Source organism: Theropithecus gelada, chromosome 1, assembly GCF_003255815.1.
Source record: "Theropithecus gelada isolate Dixy chromosome 1, Tgel_1.0, whole genome shotgun sequence".
Taxonomy (NCBI): domain Eukaryota; kingdom Metazoa; phylum Chordata; class Mammalia; order Primates; family Cercopithecidae; genus Theropithecus; species Theropithecus gelada.
Window position 1 is genome coordinate 192,660,763 of NC_037668.1, and position 27,158 is coordinate 192,687,920.

A 27,158-nucleotide genomic window follows, 5' to 3' on the forward strand; every position below is an offset into this window, starting at 1 on the left:
ATTTTACCCACAGAGTCACTTATCCCAGCAAATGCAGATTTATTTAAAAAATTAGTACTAGAGTCCTGTTTGCTATTTATGCTTCCAGTTATTTTGAGTTATATAATTTATAATGCTGATTTCAGCACTATGACTATACTAAAACCAGATTTGAACTATATACCCATTTTTGTGAATTGGGATATAAGGCAGCAGAATAGAAATAATAAAAATTTATATTTCAGGCCAGGGCAGCCGGGAAGTGGGTAGGGCGGTGTTACCCAGCAGCTCCGGGGGCATCGCTCGGGTACGCTCCAGGCCGTCGCAGCCACTGCCGTGATCGGCCAGGGGCCGCGATACTGGTTGCTCGCGGTGTGAGCAGAATTCGATGTGTATCACTGCCGGGAAGATGGAGGGGCTTTGTGCGTGTACCGTGACCGCAGCACTGGGGAAGCGATCCGCTACCAGAATGAAATGGGTTTCGCTGTGTTGCCCAAGGGGTTCTCGAACTCCTGGCATCAAGCTGTCCTCCTGCCTCGGCATCTCAGTGTCGGGATTACAGGTGTGAGCCACAGTGTCCGCCCCATTTAGACTCCTATTATGGCTGCAGCTTCCATTGCCAATATTGTAAAAAGTTCTCTTGGTCCAGTTGGCTTGGATAAAATGCTTGTGGATGATATTGGTGATGTAACCATTACTAACGATGGTGCAACCATCCTGAAGTTACTGGAAGTTGAACATCCTGCAGCTAAAGTTCTTTGTGAGCTGGCTGATCTGCAAGACAAAGAAGTTGGAGATGGAACTACGTCAGTGGTTATTATTGCCGCAGAACTCCTAAAAAATGCAGATGAATTAGTCAGACAGAAAATTCACCCCACATCAGTTATTAGTGGCTATCGACTTGCTTGCAAGGAAGCAGTGCGTTATATCAATGAAAACCTAATTGTTAACAGAGACGAACTGGGAAGAGATTGCCTGATTAATGCTGCTAAGACATCCATGTCTTCCAAAATCATTGGAATAAATGGTGATTTCTTTGCTAACATGATAGTAGATGCTGTACTTGCTATTAAATACACAGACACAAGAGGCCAGCCCCGCTATCCAGTCAATTCTGTTAATATTTTGAAAACCCATGGGAGAAGTCAAACAGAGAGTGGCTATGCCCTCAACTGTGTGGTGGGATCCCAGGGCATGCCCAAGAGAATCGTAAATGCAAAAATTGCTTGCCTTGACTTTAGCCTGCAAAAAACAAAAACGAAGCTTGGTGTACAGGTAGTCATTACAGACCCTGAAAAACTGGACCAAATTAGACAGAGATAATCAGATATCACCAAGGAGAGAATTCAGAAGATCCTAGCGACTGGTGCCAATGTTATTCTAACCACTGGTGGAATTGATGATATGTGTCTGAAGTATTTTGTGGAGGCTGGTGCTATGGCAGTTAGAAGAGTTTTAAAAAGGGAGCTTAAACGCCTTGCGAAAGCTTCTGGAGCAACTATTCTGTCAACCCTGGCCAATTTGGAAGGTGAAGAAACTTTTGAAGCTGCAATGTTGGGACAGGCAGAAGAAGTGGTACAGGAGAGAATTTGTGAGATTGAGCTGATCTTAATCAGAAACACCAAGGCTCATACATCTGCATCGATTATCTTACGTGGGGCAAATGATTTCATGTGTGATGAGATGGAACGCTCTTTACATGATACACTTTGTGTAGTGAAGAGAGTTTTGGAGTCAAAATCCGTGGTTCCCAGAGGAGATGCTGTAGAAGCAACCCTTTCCATATACCTTGAAAACTATGCAACCAGCATGGGGTCTCGGGAACAGCTTGCTATTGCAGAGTTTGTAAGATCACTTCTTGTTATTCCCAATACACTAGCAGTTAATGCTGCCCAGGACTCCACAGATCTGATTGCAAAATTAAGAGCTTTTCATAATGAGGCTCAGATTAACCCAGAATGTAAAAATCTAAATGGATTGGTCTTGATTTGAGCAATGATAAACCTTGAGACAACAAACAAGCAAGGGTGTTTGAACCACCCATAGTTACAGTTAAGCGTTTGAAATTTGCAACAGAAGCTGCAATTACCATTCTTCGAATTGATGATCTTATTAAATTATATCCAGAAAGTAAAGATGATAAACATGGAAGTTATGAAGATGCTGTTCACTCTGGAGCCCTTAATGATTGATCTGATGTCTCTTTTATTTATAACAATGTTAAATGCAATTGTCTTGTACCTTGAGTTAAGTATTACACATTAAAGTACAACAAGCTGTAAAAAAAATTATATTTAACATAGGTAAGTAGTAGCACATAAATATAAGAACATATTCATGAGAAAAAAATGGGTCTCAGTTGATTGATTGTTAGTAGCAGTGACATGACATGTGCAGCCCTTATATTGTATATGCATCTTGTTGGAACATTTGAAAAAAAGAATATGGCAACATTTCTGTCAGTTGTATATTAAAAATTTGTTCCATCGCTTTTTTCTCTAAATTTGCCAGAGCACTTCCAGACTCCTTAGTAGATTGTCAGGGAACACCACTGGTTTGTGTACCTTTGAGGGAAGACCACTACATATGCTCTGCTGCTGGAAGAGGGGATCAGGGTCATGAAGGGAATCATGTGGTGGGTGAGGGCAAGGATGGTTCCTAGAATTCGGTGCTGTTTATAAAATAAATGTGTTTTTTTGCTTTAGAGCTACTATAGTAACTCTAAGAAGGTGAGAGCAATACTGTTTACTGCTCTTGGGAATACCTTTAACAACCTTTGTTCTCCCGCTAACATACACAAATGTTTATTTTTAGTGGGGCTAACCTTGACCTGCTTCTCCTGATCTCATTTACTCTACTGTATTTTTTATTTTTTTCCACAGTGCTTATCATCTTCTAATATGCTACTTTATTTATTGTGTTATCATTTATTTTCTATCTCCTTCTAAAATGTAAGTATCACCAGGTAGGGATATTTGCTGATCTTTACACTGATGGAGCAGTTCCTCACACCCTTTAGCATGCAATATTTATTCAATGAATGAATGTACTGAAAGCCAGTTATGTGTAAGCAGTGTCAAATGCATCAACTCATTTTCTTCTCACTTTGACTTACATGAAGTGGCTAGTATCCCCACGCCTACCAGAAAATGGGGGGTAAAGAAGTTGATGATGATGGTCATGATGATGATGAGGATAATAACATAAGTTGTCACTTGTTATCTTTCTACTGTGTGCCAGTTGATTTATTAATATCACCTCATTAAATCCTCAAATTAGTCCTGAGGGGTAGGCATTTTGATCCTCATTTTATACAATTGGAAACAGTTCTGAAGGGGTAAATAACATGCTCATGATGACATAGCTGGGAAATGATTGAATGAGGACTTGAATCTCTGCCCCTGTGGTCCCATTCTCTGGTTTTCTCCATAAGTTGCCTCTTTTAAGCATCTGTTTTAACACCGTTGATCTGAAAAAAAGTAATCTACAGTATGATTAAATTGCTTAATTCTCTGTGGGAATTCGAGATTTTCTTATTCAGATCATTGTTCTATTCTTCCTGTGAATAACTGGTTTAATGTTCAAATGGTTATTCCCAAAACCACAGTGTCTCTTTCCAGAATCTGAAAAGGAAATGAGGTAATCTTCAATAGTGTGAATGAATGAAGGCCAAGCTATACAAACCACAGACAGAAAAAGCAGCTTTTTCCTTTTTGCTCTCCTTTTTGTTTAAGTGTGATAAAGTAAAATTTTAAAAATGTTAATGGATCTGGGTTTAAATGATACCTCACTGAAGAAGCTATTCACAAAATTTGGTTGGTCTACTACCTCTACTCAATAAACATTACTGATGTAAAGTCCTATTTCTCTGCACTGAACACATGCACTTTTATTTAAGTAGATAGAGTTTTTCAACCTCAGCACTTGATTACTATTTTGGGCAAAGAATTCTTCCTTGTGGCAGGGGCTGTAAGGTGTTTAGCAACATTGTAAGATGTTTAGTTACATCCTTGGTTTCTACTCACTAGCAGCTAATTAGTTCCCCCCACTCCTGACCTCCTGCACCTAATTGGAATGACAAGATTTCATCCCCCAACCTATTTTGGGGATAACTAAGATGAAGGCATGAAACAGTGTCAAAAAGAGATCCCAAGCAGAGTACCAGAGCTCAAGTTTGTTTTTTAAAAAGCTAATTGCCGTTGATTTTGTTCTGCAAAGATGCAGAATTTCAGCTACTCACTTCTTAGTTTTGAGACACCTTTTTTTTTGTTTGTGTGAAAACAGTAAATCTCTTAGAATGTAGGTGATATGGTAGATATGACGTAGTCCAGGCAGGCAGGGAAAGGTCCACCTTAGGAAATGCTGATCACTGTGGGATGTGAAAAAGAATAGGAATCAGTCAGGTATTTGAAGAGGAACACTGTAGGTTAAAGGTCCTAGTTCTAGCTGCACACTGGAATCATCTGGGGAAGACTTTTCTTTCTCATGGTATTTTTTAAAAATTATACTTTAATTTCTGGGGTAGAGGTGCAGAACATGCAGGTTTGTTACATAGGTAGGTATACACTGGCCATGGTGGTTTGCTGCACCGATCAACCCGTCATCTACATTAGGTATTTCTCCTAATGTGTCTGGAATTGGTTCCTTCCGGTGGGTTCTTGGTCTCACTGACTTCAAGAATGAAGCCGCAGACCCTCATGGTGAGTGTTACAGTTCTTAAAGATGGTATGTCCGGAGTTTGTTCCTTCAGATGTATCCGGAGTTCCTTCCGGTGGGTTTGTGGTCTAGCTTGACTTCAGGAGTGAAGCCGCAGACCTTTGCATGAGCAGGTTGCCACTGCTGGCTTGGGTGACCAGCTTTTATTCCCTTATTTGGCCCCACCCACATCCTGCTGATTGGTCCATTTTACAGAGCGCTGATTGGTCCATTTTACAGAGTGCTGATTGGTGCGTTTACAAACTTTTAGCTAGACACAGAGTGCTGATTGGTGTGTTTACAATCCTTTAGCTAGACAGAAAAGTTCTCCAAGTCCCCACCTGACCCAGAAGCCCAGCTGGCTTCACCTCTCAATCCCCTCTCTAAACAGGACACCCCAACTGCTGTTGGGAATTGGGTGATGACTGCTCTAGCTACTTCCTGTTGGATAGGGGTGAAGAAGGGGCCCTGCAATTTTAGTGTCCACCAGAGGGGAACTCTTTAGGTCAGTGAAAGTGGGTCGGTCCAGGGGTCCTTGGTAGAAGTTGTGAGTTGAGCTCATTTGGAGTTCCATTTGTAAGACCATCTGTAGCTTGATGGCCTTGATCCTAGAGGAAACACATTTGACAAGGAGGTTAAAAATACAGAGTCTGAAGGCGAGTAATAGCAAGGTGGATGTCACAGGAACTAGAAAGGCGAGAAGCCATGTTGCCTGACTCCAGAGGTTGGTATAAGAGTTGAAAGGCGTTGTCTGATTTCAAAAGCCTTTTCCTGTAAATGCCGGGTGGCATCTCATACTATCCCTGACTGGTTAGAGTAAAAACAACACTTTCACTAAGAAGGTGCAGAGTCCTCCTTTCTTAGTAATGAGGAGGTCTAGGCCTTAGCTGTTTTGGAGTCACTGCTGCCAAAGAGTCTATTTGGGATTGTTGAGTAAGGATAGATTTCGTTATTTCTCGCAAATTGTCTGAGAAATCCTTTGAGAGTGTGTGGTAGCAGGATAATGAAGTAGATAAACTGGCTATTCCAGTTCCTGTAGCAGTAGCCATTCCTAACCCTATAAGTAGGGGTATTAGTTGTATGTCTCTGTGCTGACGGACTTGAGCTTTGAGGGGTACTGATAGGGCCTGATCTCCTTGGACAATGTTAATGTTAGGACTTAGAAAAACTAAGGTGCAGGTGCCTGTCCAGTTAGTGGGGAGGCAGATATAAGTTGAAGTTCCACATAAGAAGAATATACCTTGGCTGGATAGACAGAACTGGTTGTGTATGTTAAAAAGGTGTGTGAGTTTGTTGTTTTCATTTTCCCATACTCCTAGAGTGCTTGCCGAGGTAGCTTCAGTGAGCGGCTGGAAAGGGGTGCTGGGAGAAAACTGAGTGGCTTCCTGTGTTCTATTTTCCCATTGGAGAAAAAATCGTTTTGTATCTACTAGGAACCATTTGAGAGTGATTGAGAGAGGGCGTGAGGAGGCATTCAGTAGTGGTGGGGACGCTGCTGCAGGGGGTGTCCATGGGTGAATGGTCATGCATGGAGTATGTTTGCCATTACAAAACCTGGACTGTTTGTTAAGCAGGGAGGAGGTGATGATTTTTGGAGGCCCTGAGAAGCAGACAAGCCATCTGAATGGAGCTGTTTGAGTGACTCAGAAGTTACTATGATCAGCTGGGGCTTGAAGTTGTAGGGTGTAATTACACTAATGGAGTCTTTTAGCCTGACTTGGACTGGATGGGCATTTTTTGCCCTTCCAAATTGTCCTTCCAATGACCAGACTTCAGGGTTGATTCCCTCCTTAAGCAGGGGAGTACAAATGGGTAACTTTTCCCCCATATTCATGTAGATAATAGCTCCAGCTTTGGCTAATATATCCCTCCCCCATAAGGGTGTGGGACTTTCAGGCATAACAAGAAAGACATGTGAAAAGAGCAAAGTCTCCCAATTACAACTGAGGAGGTGGGAGAAATATGTGGTTACAGGCTGTACCAGGATTCCTTGGATAGTAGCAGACCTTGAGGACAGTCGTCTGGGACAGGAGAAGGCTGTGCCAGTGTCCAGGAGGAAGTCAATTTCCTGGCCCTCAATGGTTAAATATACCTGGGGCTCAGTAAGGGTGATGACATGAACTGGTGCTTGCCCCAGGCATCCTCAGTCCTGTCGTTGGATCATATGGTTGTGGGCTTCTGGCCCAGAGAACCTTTGCACTCTGGGGCAGTGCGTCTTCCAGTGATTGCCTCGGCACAGCAGACATGGACGAGGGAGCATCTTGTTTCTCATTGGACAATCTTTTTTAAAGTGTCCTTGTAAACCACATTGATAACAAGCCCTACCGGGTGATTGGCCTGCTCCATTTTCTGTCCTCTCTGAACCACCAAGGTTTGCTTGTCTGAGGGCCATGACTAAGGCTGCGGCCTTTCTCTCATCTCACTTTTCCTTTTGGGCCTGTTCCTCTTGGACCCTATTACAGAACACCAAGTTTGCCGGGTTTAATAATGTCTCCAGATTTTGTTCAGGGATCAGGGCTCGCTTTTGGAGCTTTCTCCTGATATCTGTGGCTGATTGGGTGATAAACTTTTAGGATCAATTGACCCTCAAGGGAGTTGGGTGACAGGGAAGTATATTTTCTTAAGGCCTCCCATAGCCACTCGAGGAAGGCAGAAGGATTTTCTTCCTTTCCCTGAGTTATGGTGGACATCATTGAATAATTAATGGACTTTTTCCTGATTCTCCTTTGTCCTGCTAGAACACAAGTCAGCAGATGTTTATGACTCCAGTCCCCATGATCTGAGTTGAGGTCCCAGTGGGGATCCATACTGGGGATGGCTTGCTTACTGGTAGGGAATTTGTCCCTTTCTTCAGCTGTCATTCTATCATTTACTTGACTAAGATACCGGGTATCTCCAAACTCTCAGGCTTCAGCTAAAGCTGCATTCTTTTCATTAAAGGCCAGGGTTTGACCTAAGAATAGTATGACAATTCTCCAAGTGAGGTAGAAGGTTTGCCCTAGACCCTGTAGGACATCTGTATACCTATCAGGATCATCTGAAAACTTCCCCAGGTCTACCTTAATCTGCTTTAAATCAGAGAGGGAGAAGGGCATATGTACCCGGCTTGGGCTAAATTCCCCTTCTCCTATAGCTTGAAGGGGACATAACTGATAGCCTGGGGTTTTTTGTGGTCCCTTGGAGATTTCTTTGCTTGTTTCCTTCTGGGTGGGGGAGATTAGAGGAGGCTCATCATTAATAGGAAGGGGAGTTATAGGGAGGCTAGGATATGGGGGTAAGCTGAGAGGTCCTTTTGTGGAATGTAAACTGCAAGCTTTGCATAGTTGTGTATTTTCCTTCAATGAAAAGAAAGCTTGGACATAAGATATTTCACTCCATTTGCCTTCCCTCTTACAGAAAAGGTCAAGCTGCAGGATAGTATTTTAATTTATACTTCCCTCAGGTGGCCATTTTTCCCCATCAGAGAGAGAGAATGTTGGGGCCAGGTTGTATTGCAGAAAAAAATAAGCCACTTCTTTTTCAGGGTTTGTGAGTTGAATTGGTCCCAATTGCTTAGGATGCATTTCAGGGGTGAGCCTGTTGATGCTTGAGTGTTTCCCATGTGCAAGACAAAACCACCCATGGTTTTGGTCTGTTTTTTCCCCCCACCCAAGAACTCATAACAGTCCCTGGACCCTGCTGTTCAGAATAGTTGCGCTAACTGAAGCAGCAGCAGAAACACTAGTTTTCCTCCTAGACCACAAAGAGGACTGAGGAAAGTCAGATTTAGTGGCCCTTACTGATACATTCTTGAAAACCTGCACCCTTGCCTTTCCTCTTAGACCACAAAGAGGACCAAGAAATGTCAGATTTAGTGGCCCTTACTGACGCATTCTTGAAAACCTGTTAGAGTCCTAAGCCTTTTCTCCTGTTAGTATTGGGACCTTACACTTTTCCTATAAAGATGATATGCCTCAAAATGGAGTAGAGGGCCATACCCTGAGGGATGGAAGGGATCTCCAGGGTGGGAAGAGTGATGCCTTTTGTCCTTACTTCTCATCATATAAATGGGAAAGATATCCCTCCCAATTTTGAAGTCTGTAATTTCTGAGGCTCCCCATATCCTAACTTCAGAAATAGCCTTTGTTAGGCCTGCTAGTCTGAGGAGGAATCCTAAAATTCCAGATAAGATAGTCCCCTGTCCCGATGGGGCTTTGGGCAATAATTATGTCTTTCTGATTGGTGAGCCCAGGTGCCTAAAGAAGGGAACAGAGTCCTGAAATTTATACTAGAAATCATTCTGATAGGATAAACTAGAAGAGCACCAGGGACAGAGTGTGGTTTTTAGAAACAGGACTAGCCTCGGAGAAGAGAGGTGGGAGGAAGTTTATTTGACAGGCATTAGGACCCAGGAGGCAAGGGTCAGGATAGATAGGATAGATGGGCTAGTCTTGCTTGGGTGACATAACTTCGAGAGTTCTGCTCATGGCTGCAGGGTCAACCAACTTGTTGTTAGGACCCTGGAGCTGTATGGTTTTCCTCTCTGTCGACCCTCAGCTCAGCCCAGAAGTACAGGGAAAGTGGAAGCTGTTTCCAGGCAAACCAACACTCCCAACTCTGAAGAGTCAGCGGTTGTTAGAGAGCTCTTTCCCAGAAAGCCTGAAACCGTGTCTTTAGTCTGGCAGCTGCACTAGTCACTTTTAACTGGCCAACAGGTGCCTGGTATTTAGCTCCCGAATTCTAAGGAAAAATGGGACAGAATAGCAAGTGAAAGTGGTCCAACGGTACTCACCGCATGGTGACATTCTGGACGAATGATGTGTCTGGAGTTGGTTCCTCCTGGTGGGTTTGTGGTCTCGCTGACTTCAAGAATGGAACCACGGAACTTTGCAGTGAGTGTTACAACTCTTAAAGATGGCATGAACCCAAAGAGTGAGTGTTAGCAAAGTTTATTGTGAAGAGTGAAAGAACAAAGTTTCTACGGTGTGGAAGGGGACCTGAGTGAGTTGCCACTGCTGAATGGGAGTGGCCAACTTTTATTCCCTTATTTGTCCCTTCCCGTATTCCATTTTTGTCCTATCAGAGTGCCTTTTTTCAATCCTCCCTGCGATTGTCTACTTTTAGGATCCTGCTGATTGGTGCGTTTTACAGAGCACTGATTGGTGCATTTTACAGAGCACTGATTGGTGCATTTTACAATCCCCTTGCTAGCTACAGAGTGCTGATTGGTGCATTTTACAATACTCTTGTAAGACAGAGAAGTTCCCCAAGTCCCCACTTGACCCAGCAAGTCCAGCTGGCTTCACCTGTCAGTCTGAGATGCTATAGAGACAGGTGTAGGTGAAGGAGGCAGGACCTCATAGGCCACATTAGGGTTTTGTTCCATTGGGGAATTGTTAGACAGTTCTGATGATCTTTTTCCCTGAGTGTCCTCCTAAGCAGGGTCTTATGTTCAGAGGCAGGTTTTCCATGAAGTTAAAGAAGCTTGAACTTCAGGGTCCTTCATGGCATGAGCTTCTTAGAGGGACACTGGCAGTGGGTTCACATGATCTTATGTTATCACAAAATTTTCAAAAAGAAGTTATTTTTACCCCTATAAAACCCCTGACTCTTAACACTACAACTTCTCCTCTGTCAAAAGTCCTTTCTGTTGGTAGGGTTGGAAGTGAGCACTTTTAGGAGTATATTTGGATTGTTTGAAACACAAAGGATAAATGCTTGAGATAATGGATACCCTATTTACCCTGATGTGATTATTATGAACTGTATGTCTGTATCAAAATATCTCATGCAACCCATAAATATATACACTTAATATGTACCCACAAAAATTGAAACTCAAAAATTAAAATATATATATGTCCTATAAACACAAGAATTTGCATAAATTTGATTTGATACAATTTTCTTTGAAAAGTATATGATACAGTATAACTATATATGCTGCCTAAAGAATAAATTCCTGACATAAGAGAATGGCGATTTTCTCCTTCAGCCCCTGCCCCTGAACTTCCCTCCCCAGTCTCTGGTAACCATCCTTCCACTCTCTTATCTCCATGAATTCAATTATTTTAACTTTTTGCTCCCATAGATAAGTGAGAACATGCCATGTTTGTCTTTCTGTGCCTGGCTTATTTCACTTCTGTCTATCTTGTTGCAAAAGACAGGATTTCATTCTTTTTTATGGCCAAATAGTTCTCCATGTGGATATGTATTAATACCACATTTTCTTTATCCATTCATCTGTTGATAGACACTAGGTGGCTTCCAAATCTTGGCTATCATGAACGGTGCTGTAATAAACATGGGGGTGCAGATATCTCTTCAATATACTGATTTCCTTTCTTTTGGGTGTATACTAGGACTTGGATTGCTGGATCCAAAAATATGGTAGCTCTATTTTTAGTTTTTTGAGGAACTGTTTTCCATAATGTTTTTACTAATTTACGTTCCCACTAACAGTGTACAAACATTCTCTTTTCTCCACATCTTTGCCAGCATTTGTTATTGCCTGTAAAAGACATAAATCTTAAGCAGTATTACAAATAAGGAGTCTATATATGTGTAAACTTGCATATCTTATGCATACCAATATGCTATGAAAGATCTTAGTGTATTTGATGAATCTTGTCCTGACAAAGTTTGGTGGTTCCATATGAAATATCATACAGATCATACCCCCAAACATTTATTTTACCTAAAACCCCATTATGTCATTAACAGAAAGAGGTAAATTTCATCAGAAGTAATGATCAACTCTTAGCTTGTTTGATGATTAAATTAATTAAGAGGAATTAATTATTCAAACATAACTGGAAAATAAATTTCTTGCTGATTTGACACGACATACAAACAAAAAATAATCTAAAACTCACAAAGTGCTACTACAATGAGGACATTGATGACAAATCAGTTAATGAATGATCATTTAAAATTACTCACTCTACAAGAAACTTGAAGTGCCCTGAAATTTTACAGTTGATATATGAAAGACATTTAATAGAATTTCCCCTCATTATAGGACAATGATCCTAAACATTTTACATATCATTAGCAATAATGAATTTTGAAGCACAAAAAAGCCTTTTGAGACAGACAATAATAAAAAACATATTTCCATAAATTGTGCTAAACACTAAATAATGTTTCCTCTGTAGAAAATGACATTACAAAATTCTTGTTAAAGAGCATCTAGCCAAAAAGTGTAAGAAAATAGTATTATAGAAATGTATTCTGAAAATAACAACTTCAATAAAAGTTGATATTTTTCTGGATTATGTCATTGTTGTGTTTGTTGGCTTTCTTGTGTTTTTTTTTTTCTTTTTTGCCAAGTGACTTCTCACCTGAGAATGATGCATTCCTTTTTTTCTGTTTTTTTTTCTGAGACAGGGTCTCACACTGTTTCCCAGGCTGGAGTGCAGCAGTGCCATCATAACTCATTGCAGCCTCAGTACCTGGGCTCAGCCTCCCAAGTAGCTGGGGTTAGAGGCATGAGCTATTATGCCTGGCTTGTTAGCTTTCTTGAACTTACTTTTTTGTGATTTCTTTTTTTAAATATTTAGCCTTATACCTGATTTTATATTGATAATTTTATATTCTTTTTTCTTAAAATTGTGTAATTAAAATAGCAACTTGTATAAACTTGACTACAGCCCTGCCTGATATGACATTTAGATCCCCTTGAACAATTAGTGGTATAATAGTGATGTGATGTTCCCATTTCCCTATATTTGTTGTAGAGTGGGAGAGACTGAAGAATACCAAACACAGTTTTCTTACACTTTAAAGCAATATAATTAGTTTAATTGTAATGCAATCCTGATTGGATAACAAAATATGTGCAACAAGTTTCAGCTCCCTTAAGAAGTATTTTTGTTGATTTTTAAAATTACAAAGGTAGTTCAAATTATTTAAAAATTATAATACAGAAGTAACATAGCAAAAATACCATCCAGTTTACCAGAGGAAACCATTGCTTATTATTTGGTGTGAGTTTTTTTCTTCACACTTTTTCTATGCATATACAAATTTACATCTGTGAATATATATATAAATGTATATATACACATACACCCCTACATATATGTACAAGTATATCCATTTACAGTTAAAAAATTAACTTATAACAAAAACAAGATGATAAAATACTTACTTTTTTCTTTTTCTTTGAACAATATGTTATGAACCCCTTTCCACATCAGTACATATATATATATATATCTATTCTTCTTAAGAAATGCAAAATATAGATCTAGTATAATTAAATTAATCCCCTATAGATAGACATTTAGGATATTTTTATTCTTTTCTTATTATAAACAATGCTAAACTGAAATCCATAAAAATATCTTTGTACACATTTATGAGTGTTTCTGGACATCAGATTCCTAGGAATTAAATTTCTATATCAAAGGCTTTGGGTTTAAAAATGTCTGTTATTTATTACCAAATTGTCCTTCAAAAAATGGTTGGCTTTCACATGGTCACAAAATTTATGATTAAGGCCAGATTGAGTTACGTGGTTGTCCCCAACAGACTAAGAAAGTGGCACCAGTGTGTGGCAGGGTTTTCTAAGCCCAGCACTAGCACCTTTCCCCTTTTCCATCAGGGGTTCAGCTTAGGATCACCCCTGGTGGGCAGCTCCTGAGTTGTGAAGGAGAGTATGAGAACTCAGACTGTCTCGGACCTGTGGAGGCTCCGTGGGTGGCGTTGGTCTCTGCTGCTTCTGGTTCTTAGTTCTCGAACATCTTAGCTGAATCATCAAGGCCTCAAGGAAGTACAGTTCAGCATTCTCCATCTCCATATGTAGTATATCCATCTGATAAGCCTTTCCTTAATAGTCATCTATGACACTCCCCAAATAAGACTATACTTGCCTATCTAGAAAGCAACAGCAGAGATACATTTTCTGCTCTTAAGAATCTTCAAAGTAAGATTTGATGCTTGGAACTTGAAAGGATTCCAGAAGAATAAAGTGTAAAAACCTTGTCTAGAGAAACAGTTGAATCCAAGAAAGTACTGGATGAAGATATACAGGAAAGGGAGAATTCAAAGAATGAAGAATCAAAGCACAATCAAGAATTGATATCTCAGTTGATAACTGCAGAAAATAAATGTACTCTTTTAGAAAAACAATTGGAATACATGTGAAATATGATAAAGCATGCAGAAATGGAGAAGACATCTGTCTTAGAGTAACAGGTTTCCCTAGAAAGAGAATGGCAACACAATCAAAGACATGTTTGCAGCCAACTTGAAAAATTGGATCTTTTTGAATGGGAGTATAACAAACTTTCCACAGTGCAGGCCCTAGCAGAAAGAAAAATGTAAGAGTTGGAAGCAAAACTCTCTGAAGAAGAACAGGAAAGGAAACACGTACAAACTAAGGCAGCTAAGTTACAGACTGGTCTAGAAACAAATAGACTTATCATTGAAGATAAGGCAAGTCCACATTTTCCCAGTGCAAGAAGAATTTTTAAAAAAGTCAAAACCACAAGAAAAACTAAGTTCTAGGAACTATTTTGGTGCACCAGTACATTATAGATTATGCTTGGGTGATGTGCCGTTTGTAGCTGGGAAGTCCACAAGTCTTAGCTATGCTGTGGCAGCCAGTGTTCAGCCTGTCTTGCATTGCATCTAATGAAGAAACACAGTAAAGCTTTGTGCAACGATCGGTCATTAGTGTTCCCTTGGCAAAGCAAGTATCTTCATGAGTGTTAAAAGTAAGAAGTTGTCAGTAATACCTCCCTCCTCTGACAGCATTAATGAGGAGTTGTCAGAAGTCTTACAGAGTTTACAGATGAATTTGGACACAGGAGCTGTAATCATCAGCGGCTTGCAAAACTTACCCAGGAGTTGCCAACTGTTGAACTGAAAGACAATTTAGTATGTGAATTGGAGGCATTAGTGGAAAAGATGGAGGCAAAAGGCAACCAAATAACTAAAGTTTGAAAATACCAAACTGAGCTGGAGAAAGGTAAAGAAGTAGAAGAAAGAATTAAAAGCTACCAAAAAGACTCTGGATGAAGAAGGAAAGAGCAACAGCCATTCTTCTGGACCACAAATAAGAAGGCATATAGTATGAGTGCAACATGAACTGTACACACATTGTTATCATGTTGATGTGAATCATAATTTCAACTAGATGAAGCCATGGTAACCTTTTATAAATTTACTACTGAAGTCAATAAAGCAATTTTTTTAAAAAAGAAAGCACTGAAACTTTCCTTAACAGCCTCTTTGTTGCGGGAAGTCAGGGACCCTGAACTGAGGGACCGGCTGGAGCCACGACAGAGAAATATAAATTGTCAAGATTTCATGGACATTTATCAGTTCCCAAATAATACTTTTATAATTTCTTATGCCTGTCTTATTTTAATCTCTTAATCCTGTCATCTTCATAAGCTGAGGATGTATGTCACCTCAGGACCATTGTGATAATTGTGTTAACTGTACAAATTGATTGTAAAACATGTGTGTTTGAACAATATGAAATCAGTGCACCTTGAAAAAGAACAGAATAATAGCGATTTTCAGGGAACAAGGGAAGACAACCATAAGGTCTGACTGCCTGCGGGGTCAGGCAAAATAGAGCCATATTTTTCTTCTTGCAGAGAGCCTATAAACGGACTTGCAAGTAGGGAAGATATTGCTAAATTCTTTTCCTAGCAAGGAATAGTAATAATTAATACCCTGGAGAAGGAATGCATTCCTGGGGGGGAGGTCTATAAACAGCTGCTCTGGGAGTGTCTGTCTTATGTGGTTGAGATAAGGACTGAAATATGCCCTTGTCTCCTGCAGTACCCTCAGGCTTATTAGGGTGGGGAAAAAACTCCACCCTGGTAAATTTGTGACCACACTGGTTCTCTGCTCTCGAACCTTGTTTTCTGTTGTTTAAGATGTTTGTCAAGACAATACGTGCACAGCTGAACATAGACCCTTATCAGTACTTCTGATTTTGCCCTTGTCCTGTTTCCTCAGAAGCGTGTGATCTTCGGTCTGCCTTTTGTCCTTTGAAGCATATGATCTTTGTGACCTACTCCCTGTTCGTACACCCCCTACTCTTTTAAAATCCTTCATAAAAACTTGCTGGTTTTGTGGCTCAGGTGGGCATCACGGTCCTACTGATATGTGATGTCACCCCCAGAGGCCTAGCTGCAAAATTCCTCTTTGTACTCTTTCTCTTTATTTCTCAGCCAGCTGACACTTATGGAAAATAGAACCTACATTGAAATATTGGGGGCGGGTTCCCTGATACCTGTTAACAAAGACTTTCTTTGTTATAAACTCTCAAAATTGCTTTTCTAAATAGAACATGAATGTATTGATGCTAAGATAAAACTAGTAATTTAGTATTTAACTTATTTGCCATTCTCATGCTTACATAGAAATTAAGACCAAGAAGACTGAATTTCCTCATGGTATATGAGAAGATACTCCAAGAGTGCTAATGGACATGTTCACCACATATTAGAGGAATTCCTTTATATGGCCCTCTTAGAACTGATCAAGATAGAGTTCTAGGATTGTATCCAGATATCCAGCATGAATTGTCATAGCTACCTAGCCACTAGGCATGTCAAATCTTTCTATAGTTAGAGCTTTTAATTTAGGATCCTTAAATAGATTTTGGAGTATTTGTGAATCTCCAGAAATTATATGTAAACTTTTGCTTTTGGGGCCAGTTTTCTGATGAGTAGGTTTGTAGCTTAATCAAATTCACAACAGTGAGTCCGTAGACCCAAGGAAAGTAAGAATCAGTCCTCTGGTCACATGGTAAATATGTGTCTCAACCATCCTTTTAACAATTAAACTTTTGTTATCTATTTGTTTGGAAAAGAAAGTGGTACCTATGCATTCTTTTTTTTTTGAGATGGAGTCTTGCTCTGTCACCCAGGCTAGAGTGCAGTGGTGCAATCTTGGCTCACTGCAACCTCTGCCTTCCAGGTTCAAGTGATTCTCCTGTTTCAGCCTCCTGAGTAGCTGGGGTTACAGGCACATGCCACCACGCCCAGCTAATTTTTGTATTTTTAGTAGAGATGGTGTTTCACCATGTTGGCCATTCTGGTCTTGAAGTCCTGACTTCAGATGATCCTCCCACCTATAAGTTGTTGGTCATACTCATGAAGAAGGGTGGCTCAGTGATGTGTGACAAAAGGGCAGAAAGGCGGGGTCTCTACAGCAGAGCTCTGCTGCTTCTCTGTCATCCCAAGCAATTCTGCTCTGGTCCAAATTTGTAGACTCACTCAGCAGATCAAAACCCCTGCAGTCATCTGGACCCACCTATTTTAAAAGGCAGTTTAACAAACATCTGGTGTTATTCAAGCATGCTTTTAAGGGGATTTCACCTCCCACTTCCTCCTTCACAAGAAGTTATCAAATTATTCCTTGTAACCACATTCAGTAAGCTGCACGAGATGAGTCCTAGTACACATAATTTTCTTCATCTCTCTATCTTTCCAGGACTGTTGTCCCATGGTTAGTTTGGCTAATCCCTTCAGTTTCTCTGCCCATTTTCCATCACAGGGCTGTTCAGGCACCTCATCTTGGCAGCCCGTCTGAAATGCTCCCTTTGCCTATCAGCAATGCATAGCGTAGGTATGTGTTGCCTTGCACCTTTTCTTGCAGCCTTGTTCTTGCTCACATGATGACTTTAATAATTTATGTGGGTTATTACTTCCCTTCCACCACCTAATTTCTCACAAATGGGTTCCTTGCCCACCCAGTGAGTCCTGCCCTGAAGTTTCTTTTCCACAAAGGGCCCCTCAGTTTAGCTTCTTGTTTAAGTTCTTCTCTATTTCTTTGGACATCTTCCTGTTTCTGTCACTTGCAGTACCATAGCTAAGTCTGCTATCCCCAGCTATCCACCTTTTGTAATTCAACAGTAAAAGCCAAAGTCATGAAAGCAACAAGCTGGTTGGATCTTCACAGCTAGTCTCAGGATTTCTAGCTCTCTTTGGTAAATATAGATCAAGCATGGTAAGTGGAATTAACCATATCCCTTTTGAAGGCAGTCCTTGTTCTTCAAAATTGTCATATTTATTTTAACAACATGCTTAGCTATTGCAACCCACATGTAGTGGGAGGAAATGTTTGAAAGGCTTTTCTGCAACAGTCAGCAGTGACTTGTCAGACAAACAACTTCTGAGGTGCAACTTTGGTCCTGACAGCTCTCATTCCATTAGGCACAGTCCAGGAGAGTGGGAAGCCAGGAGATTTCCGAGAAAAGGTGTCTGTTTCATGGGCATATATTCTTCACCTGTCAATAGACACTTTTAAAAAAGCCTCCAAACAAAGGAGATAGATATAGTTCTCTCTCCAAGGGTAGAATCTGAACTGAGTCTGTGTTATCAGCTGGCTAGTTGGAATGGGGAGAGGCCAAGGGTAATGACTGGCAGTATGGCTGCTGGCCTGTGTGGCCATCATAGCAAGGGTGGACAATATGATAGTAGATATTGACCCTATGGTCATATAATCAGATCAATGTCCTTAGATCAACAAGCTTCTCACTATGTTTTGTATAAAATACTGGTGTGCAGAGAACAAGATGTTGACTTCTTAATCCTTTGAGCCCAGGCAGGACCTGGAGCATCAGGGAACATGTGGGCTGTTCACCTTTGGCCTCAAGTAGCCTCTCCCATTTGCCCTAATGTGCAGTACAAATAACATCATTTTCTCTATGTGTCCTGAAATGGAAAGATTAGAAACATTATCTTAGCAGACCTGCCCTTAAAGGCCAGTGGTTTAAGAAAGTATAAGGTTTAGGATAGATAGAGCATCCTAAGAAGGAAGCATGAAGGAAAATAAACATGAGAAGGAAACATGAAGGAAAATAATCCCGGAAAAGTGTAAACCAATATGCTGAAATATGTGAAAATAGTAAGGAGAGGAAGGGGAATGCCATTGGATGGCCAAGGAAGTCAGCAGATGTAGTTTTTTTATGTGTTTTTTTTTTTTTTCCCAACTGGTAAAAAGAAAGTCCTTGAATTTTCCTTTTTTCTGTTTTTTTTTTTTTAAATTTAAAACTCTTAGACTCTGACTGTCTGACTAGCATTTGTTTGTGCTTGTTTAAGAACTGTGTTTTAAAATCTTTTTATTCCAAACACCTAACACAGGGTCTATCACATACAAGTATTTATTGATCAAATGTTTGTTGAAATGACCAGGCATGAAGTGATTGCAAAAGAAGAAACTCATTCATTGATTCAACTCAGCAAACATTTACACATTTTCTAGTTACTACTATGGGCTAAGCTTTGGACATTCAAATGAATGAGAAATACCATAGTTTTCAAGGAATTCATAGTTTAGAAGAGAAGAGAAGGCATATTGATAATACATTATTACATATGGCATAACAGAGGCTGCACAAGATAAAGTTAAGTACCAAGAAAGGATAATCAATTTTATCCTGGAGAGTGGTTAGGAAACCAGAGGAATGCTTTAATTGAGTTTAGTTTTAAAGGTTGATTGAAATGTAATATACACGTATAGTAAATGTACCACTTAATAAAATTTGAGAAGTTGAACATACCATGTAAGCCAGGTGCCTAGAAAGATCCCTTAGTTTTCTTCCTAGTTACTGTCCACCAAAAGTAAGACCTATCTGACTTTAAACAGCATATAGCAGTGATGCCTGCAACTAGTGCCTTGTATAACAGGAATGGCACAATATGTACACTTTTCTGTTTGGCTTCTTTCAACAAACATTATGTCTGTGACATTCATCTATATTATTAGATATGAGTAAAGATCAGTCTCGTTGTATGATATTCCATTGTCAGAATATGCATGCATTCATTCCTCCATACCTACTGTTTGGTGGACATTTTTAGTCTCTGACTGTTACAAATAGTTCTGCTATGAAATTCTAGTACATGTGCTTTAATGAATGTATGTATGCATTTTTGTTGAATGTATACCCAGGAGTGCAATTGTTTGTTCTTATGGTATATTAAGATGTATAGATACTTCCAAATAGTTTTCCAAAGTGGTCGTACTAACTTACACTCCCAGTCGCAGTCTATGAGGGTTCTGGTTGCTCCATTTCCTTGCAAACAATATTTTTTCTTTTCATTTTAGCAATTCTCATGGCACCATATTGTAGTTTAGCAGACTTTTGAAAGATGCATTCTATTTTATTAGGCAAATGGGGTAATAGAGCGAGTCCTGGGGTGGATCAAAAAAATAAGAAAGGGGGAGCATGTAGGAGTCCTCAGCAGCTCTCCTTGGAGGCACTAGGGGAGAATCTATTTCCTTGTGTTTTTCTAGCTTCAAGAGGCTGCCCAAATTCCTTAGTTCCTGACCCTATATCATTCCAACTTCCTTCCATCATCATGTCACCTTCTCTGACTCTGACTCTCCTACTTTTCTCTTGTAAGGACCCTTGTGATTACATTGGGTCCATCTGGCTAATCCAGGATAACCCCATCTCAAAAGCCTTAACTTAATCATGTCTGCAGATTCCTTTATCATGCAAGTTGCATAGTTACAGGTTCTGGGGATTAGAACATGAACATCTTTTGGAGACCCTTTTTTAGTCTACCATGATCATGTTGTAGCCTCACCTTATCTATACCATAGTATGTGTTATTCTTATTTATGTGGGCCAGGTGCTAAGCAGAGTGGTGTGATGGAAGAGGCTGGGTACGGTGGATCCTGCCTGTAATCCTAGCACTTTGGGAGGCTGAGGTGGGCAGACCACCTGAGGTTGGGAGTTTGAGACCAGCTTGATCAGCAAGGAGAAACCCCTTCTCTACTAAAAATACAAAAATTAGCCGGGTGTGGTGGTTTATGCCTGTAATCCCAGCTACTCGGGAGGCTGAGGCAGGAGAATTGCTTGAATCCAGGAAGCGGAGGTTGCAGTAAGCTGAGATTGTACCATTGCACTCCAGCCTGGGCAACAAGAGCAAAACTCCGTCTCAACAACAACAACAACAAAAAATGCTGGTATGGAGTTAGCACACCAGGGAGTCCCAGAGCTGCTTCAGAGCTATGAGGCCTTGGACAAATCATTTAAATTCTCCTGGTTCTCGCTTTGTAGTTTGTGAAATGAGGCTATTGGACTAGGTCAGGGAAGGCAAATTCTTGCTGGGCACGCTGTCAACCTTCTTCCCTCCCACACCCATGGCAGAGATTACTACTTGTTCAAGGCTCTTTCTCTTGTGATCTTGTGTCCCAGCCTAACCTTCCAAACAGCCACTACCAGATGGCATGAGATAATACTGAGATGAAATCTACTTTCTCTCCTCAAAAAAGATCATCTATGAGGCCTACATCTTAAGCTGTTAAAACAACATAGACTCCTAAAACTCAATTAACCTTATCATGGATCATCGAATGCCCAAAGTCAATTGACTTCCTTTCTATTCTATGTTTTCTTCCCCAAGTTTTCTCTAACTTATTAACTTGGCTAATCAGTATTTTATATATCTTTGCTTCTCCTCTGAAGGGAGCAGTTAGGAACAAAAAGAGAAATAATAGGCCGAATGGGTCCCCAGCTGTCTTATCATCAACGCGGTATAAATAAGAGTTGCCTACACAGAAACCCTGCACTGCCACCACAACCATGGCAATACATGTACTTATACTTACACTTGTAACTACACTTACATTTAAAAGCCCATGTCACTTTCTCCCACACACATTGATTTCTACATAGAATTTGCCTTTTCCTAATATACAGAGAACACAGCAACAAATTACACTGTTGATTGCCAGACTCATGAGCTAGAAAGAACTCTCTCAAAAGTAATTGACAACCAGGCATGACCAGGCATGTGAAACATCTCTCTGAGGGTGAGTGTGAAACATTAACATTAAAGACATATATAGCTTGGATCATGAGAAAAGCTATGAGACAGGATGTGAACTCACTTCTACTGGAAGGAGTAAAATGCAAAGAATACTCAGGGGACTTAAGTTGAGCACAAGAATCAAAGTCAGATACTAGACCCAAAAACCAGAATAGTCAAATGATCACACTGTCTTGTGATACATGGTTTCTGGAATGCATTACGAAAAATGAAAGAGCACTTTTCTATTGAGATAACTGTCTCTTGTCAGATTCTACCTAGGTTTGCTGTAACCTGATGCTTTCAACTCTATTTGTGGTTTATAAGATTTTCCAAAGAAGAGACACTTTTTCTTCTTAATCTAATACCCCTTCACATCAAAATGGAATTTTGAGTTGCTTCATTTTATAACCACAGGACAGAGAAGATGCCTCTTCTGAGATCTGAGTTCCTCACTGGAAATTCTTGGTAGAGACAAAGATGTGTGGTGTCCTGGAATGGGTTGCTTTCCCTGAAAAGCCAGAGCATCCCTCCCCCACATTTAAGTGATTACCCTCACATAGGCCTGCCTTACTTTTCTCACAAAATGTGTCAATATCTGAAATTATTTTATTGATCTGTTTACCTTGGGAATGGCAGCCCTGTAAATGATGAATTGGGGATGCTGATCTAAGTGGCAGGCTTGTTTTCTTTGGCCAGCATAGTGGCCATAGATCAATTTTGAATTGAATGTCTTTAGACAAGCAGAAACTCTCCTGCTCAACATAATCACCACTCCCTGTATTCTCACCCTTGACTGCTTCACACATGTGAGTCCTCTGCATAGCCCAGCAAGGCATTTGAGTAGGGGAAGTGTGGCTTCCCTGCAGCAGGTCTCCTGCCCTGGAATATAACTGCATGGCAGTAGGACCTCATCTGTACCCCAGCATGCATAATGGAAGGGATTCAACAAATACGTGTTCGCTGGTGTATAAAATGAGAGGTTTTATTTCTGGCTTCTTCTAACTTGTTGTACGTCAAAGAGGGGGCGTTCTGCACTTTTCATACTTTCACTTTCTCACCTGTGGGAGGTTTGAGTGGTACAATGTACATGGAGTTGAGAGGGAAATGGGTAGAGGCCCTGTTAAGATTCTTTTGGAGACACCCCTCCAGAGTCAGCACTCTCTAGACAATGAGAAACTCCCTTCTAGCCAGGCTTTTGCAAAGAACTGAGATGCTTCCTTAGACGGGAACAAAGGTTCACAAGTGTTATTGTAAGTCTCCTCTCTGTGAGAAATGAGATAATGACGAGTCAGCCAGTATGGTGGACAAGATAATGCTCCCCCACCCCACAAAGATGTTCACATGCAAATTCCCCAACTTGTGACTTTGTTACCTTATATAGCAAAGGGGACTTTGCAGATGTGATTAAGTTAGAGTCCTTGAGATGGGGAGATTATTCTAGATTATCCACCAGGTTGGCCCAATATCATCACAAGCATCCTTATGAGGGAAGGAGGAAGGCAGAAGAGTCTGAGTCAGAAAGAGTTATGTGATGACAAAAGCAGAGGTAAGAATAATGCTATTGTTGGTGGGGGAGCATGAGCCAAGGGATGTGAGTGACCGCTAGAAGCTGGAAAAGGCTGGGAACAGATTATCTCCCAGAGCCTCCAGTAGGAATGCAACTCCAACTATGCATAGATGTTAGCCCAGTGAGACCTGTGTGGGACTTCTGACCTTCAAAACCATTAAGATAATAAACTTGTGCTGATCTAAGGCATTAAGTTTGTGGTCATGTATTATAGCAGCAACAGGAAGTTAATACAGTGAGTCAGTATTTATTGAGCATCATTTGTGAGCTAGGAACTGCATAATGTTCTCAGAATAAAAGATAGATATGGTCTTCAAATGTAATTTTGTAGGGAGGGTAACCTTTTTTTAAAAACTTTTAAATTCTACTTTTCCAAACTTTTTTTATTTTTTATTTTTTGCATTTCAGTAACTTTATTGAAAGGTATATCCCTTAGTACTAAAACATAATGGTAGTTGGTTAGTTTACCTCTGCCAACTCAAAATTAACGATATATTCAAAATGTTGAAATTTATCAGTCTTTTGGGAAAACTAAAAAGTTATGCATAAACAGGATATTGGCCTGAGATTTCCTTTTTTTGTTGTATCTCTGCCAGGTTTTGGTATCAGGATGATACTGGCCTCATAAGATAAATTAGGGAGGAGTCCCTCCTTTTCAATTTTTTAGAATAGTTTCAGTAGGAATGGTGCCAGCTCTTCTTTGTATATCTGGTAGAATTCAGCTGTGAATCCATCTTGTCCTGGGCTTTTTTGGGTTGGTAGGCTATTTATTACCGCCTCAATTTCAGAGCTTATTATTGGTCTATTCAGGGATTCAGTTTCTTCCTGGTTCAGTTTTGGGAAGGTCTGTGTATCCAGGAATTTATCTGTTTCTTCTAGATTTTCTAGTTTATGTGCACAGAGATATTTATAATATTCTCTGATGGTTGTTTGTATTTCGGTGGGGTCAGTGGTAGTATTCCCCTTATCATTTCTGATTGTGCTTATTTGAATCTTCTCTCTTTTCTTTTTTTTTTTTTTTATTATACTTTAAGTTCTAGGGTACATGTGCATAATGTGCAGGTTTGTTACATATGTATACTTGTGCCATGTTGGTGTGCTGCACCCATCAACTCGTCAGCACCTATCAACTCGTCATTTACACCAGGTATAACTCCCAATGCAATCCCTCCCCACTCCCCGTGATAGGCCCCGGTGTGTGATGTTCCCCTTCCCGAGCCCAGGTGATCTCATTGTTCAGTTCCCACCTATGAGTGAGAACATGATCTTCTCTCTTTTCTAATTTATTAGTCTAGCTAGCAGTCTTATTTTATTAATTTTTTTTTTAAACCACCTCCTAGATTTGTTGACCGTTTGAATTTTTTTTGTATGTGTGTGTCTCGACCTCCTTCAATTCAGCCCTAATTTTGGTTACTTCTTGTCTTCTTCTAGCTTTGGGATTTGTTTGCTCTTGTTTTTCTAGTTCTTTAGAATTACAGAACATGTACACTTTAATGAATTTCTTATTGCTATGAAGAGGAGGAACACTTAGAGACAATTACATCAATACAATACATACTGATTCCACAGAATGCTTATACATGCATACATTTTCCTCCAAACGAACATGTTTTTCACAGATTTAAGTGACAAATGATTTATATAGGATTCTCCAGATTCCAAAATATGTACAGATTTTTTTACTCTACAGAAACTGATGAGCAGTGGTTGAAAAAGGGTTGTTTTGTCTAACATGGCTCTTATGAAATTCTGTATCAATACACATTTTTCAGTAACCACACATTTTCCTTTTAATTGTTGAGTGAAATTCTGGACATATCAGCATGCGGGATGAAACTGTTCCATTTCCAAACACTGTTTCAGATGAGATCACGAGTGACTGACAGCATGACTTAATTTTAACCGTACACACATGCACACGCACACAGGAGCACGTACACACACAGGCACATGCACACACATGCACCATCCCCAATCTTCTCTGTGACTTTTGACTAACATGGCCACAGCAGCAGTGGAGGAGATCACATTAGGAGAAGACACACAAGTTAAGAATAAGGTGTCCCCACTCCTGAGAACTCTGCCTGAGCACTGGCAGGGCTGCGCCCGCATGGATGTGAGTGAGGAACCCAGTGTCTGAGGTCCCTCTGGTTTACCAGAGAAAGTGAGCAGCTATGGCAATGACGGTCACCAGTGTGCCTAGAACTCAATGGCCACCATGAATACATATATTTTTTCTTCATTTAAAATTTTAATCAAAGCTTGTATATAAGATTACTTTATTCCTGCATCTCCTCAATTTTTTCTTCCTTGTATTTGCCCTTTTCCTTTCCTACTTGGCGAGATTTGACTTTCTGTTCAAGGATCTTTTTGTGGTCTTTGTCCAGTTTTAGGCTAGTGATAACCACCTTGCTGGGGTGAATGCCTAGATGGACAGTTGTGCCATTAGCCTTTTCCCCCTGCACCCATTCAGTGTAGATGACATATTTCTTCCTATAAATCTGGACTACTTTATCAATTTACTGACCTTTATAGTATCCTTGCACAACCTGAACTTCATTATCCTTTCGGTTAGGCATGGATTGAACATTGTACTTCTGTCTCAGCTCTTTGGAAAAAGGGGAAGACATAATCTTCCTGTGAATGTGGGAAGGTGTACTGAAATGTCTTTTGCGGTTCTTGCTTCGGTCAGAAGTCACAAAGGGATTGAACTTCATTTTGGCTGTTCCCACTTCGGTCTAGGTTTTTTAAAAGCTTCAAAATTTTTTAATTTGGCAGAGATGTGGTTCTTAAGTTTGATTTAGCTATTTGCAGCCATTTCCCAATGTTCCTAAACATCATTCTAAGACTCTCAGACTTTCAAAATAAACCATGAGGAACCCAAGCAGGTAGCCTGTGCAGTGGTACCCCGAAGCCACGCTGAGCTCAGGCCTTTGCTTGTGCAGTGGAGGGAGAGATCTGGCAATCAGACCTCTTGCCATGAGAAAACGCAAGGCCCCGGAAACATCTGGACACCTCACAGCACTCCATCAGGCAAATTCGTTCAGGGCAGCTAGATCTGAAACCTGAGGAACCAGGCTGACTCAGTTTTCAAAACAGTGCAGTCAGGAAAACATGTCAGATAAAAACACATTTTTGATCTTTAAAAACAAAATGGGTCAGGTGCGATGGCTCACGCCTGTAATCCCAGCACTTTGGGAGGCTGAGGCAGGAGGATTGCCTGAACTTAGGAATTCGAGACCAGCCTGGGCAACATGGTGAAACCCCGACTCTACTAAAATACAAAAAACTATCTGGGTGTGGCAGTGTGTGCCTGTAGTTCCAGCTACTCGGGAGGTTGAGGCAGGAGAATTGCTTGAACCCGGGAGGCGGAAGTTGCAGTGAGCCGATATCATGCCGCTGCGTTCCAGCCTGGGTGACAGTGCAAGACTCCGTCTCCAAAAAAAAAAACCCGAAAAACACAAGAAACAAAACAAAACAAAGAACCAAACCAAAACAAAATGACTCTAAAGTATTTGCAGTTTGTCCCTTAGCCAACTCAGATCCATATTATGTCATTATCGGTTACTCTTGGGCCCCAGGCTGTCAGTCATTTCAGAATCATTCTGAGAATCAATCTAAATCATCTAATCATGATGATTTAGATCTGAAGTTCCTAAGACCAGCACTTGAATACCCAAGTAACCAGGTGCCTCTCACTCTTGGTAAGCTCCACTGAAGGACGGTCCGAATGTCCCTGGTCCTACTATATCTGTGCCTACCACTTACCAGGTGGGTTCCCTCCCATATCACTGCAAAACAGGGCAAAGCACAGAGTCTAGTTCTTCTAGTGGTGATGTTAGTTTGTTAACTTGAGATCTTTCTAGCTTTTTGATATGGGCATTTAGTGGTATAAATTTCCCTCTTAACACTGCCTTAGCTGTGTCCCAGAGATTCTGGTACATTGTATCTTTGTTCTCATTAGTTTCAAAGAACTTCTTGATTTCTGCCTTGAGGGTAAATGTTAAGTAAATAGATGTGTGAGAAGTGTTGTGACAGAGTAATTCAGGGTGCTATGGGACCATAACACAAAGAGAAACATAGCCTAGACTGGCATGATTGGATAGGGATGCTTAGGTTGAGATCTGAATAATGGGTAGCAA

General features: G+C 40.5%; 3 pseudogenes across 1 annotated transcript; 2 read left to right on the top strand and 1 right to left on the bottom strand.

Annotated features, from left to right (window-relative positions):
- The first annotated feature begins 579 nt into the window (after positions 1–579).
- On the top strand, positions 580–2,261 carry LOC112613313 (annotated as a pseudogene). The gene has a single exon (XR_003116940.1). The product of XR_003116940.1 is annotated as a T-complex protein 1 subunit alpha pseudogene (transcript).
- A 7,187-nt stretch (positions 2,262–9,448) lies between these two features.
- On the top strand, positions 9,449–14,748 carry LOC112633377 (annotated as a pseudogene).
- Positions 14,749–25,259: 10,511 nt separating this feature from the next.
- Positions 25,260–25,733, bottom strand: LOC112613331 (annotated as a pseudogene).
- Positions 25,734–27,158: the final 1,425 nt, after the last annotated feature.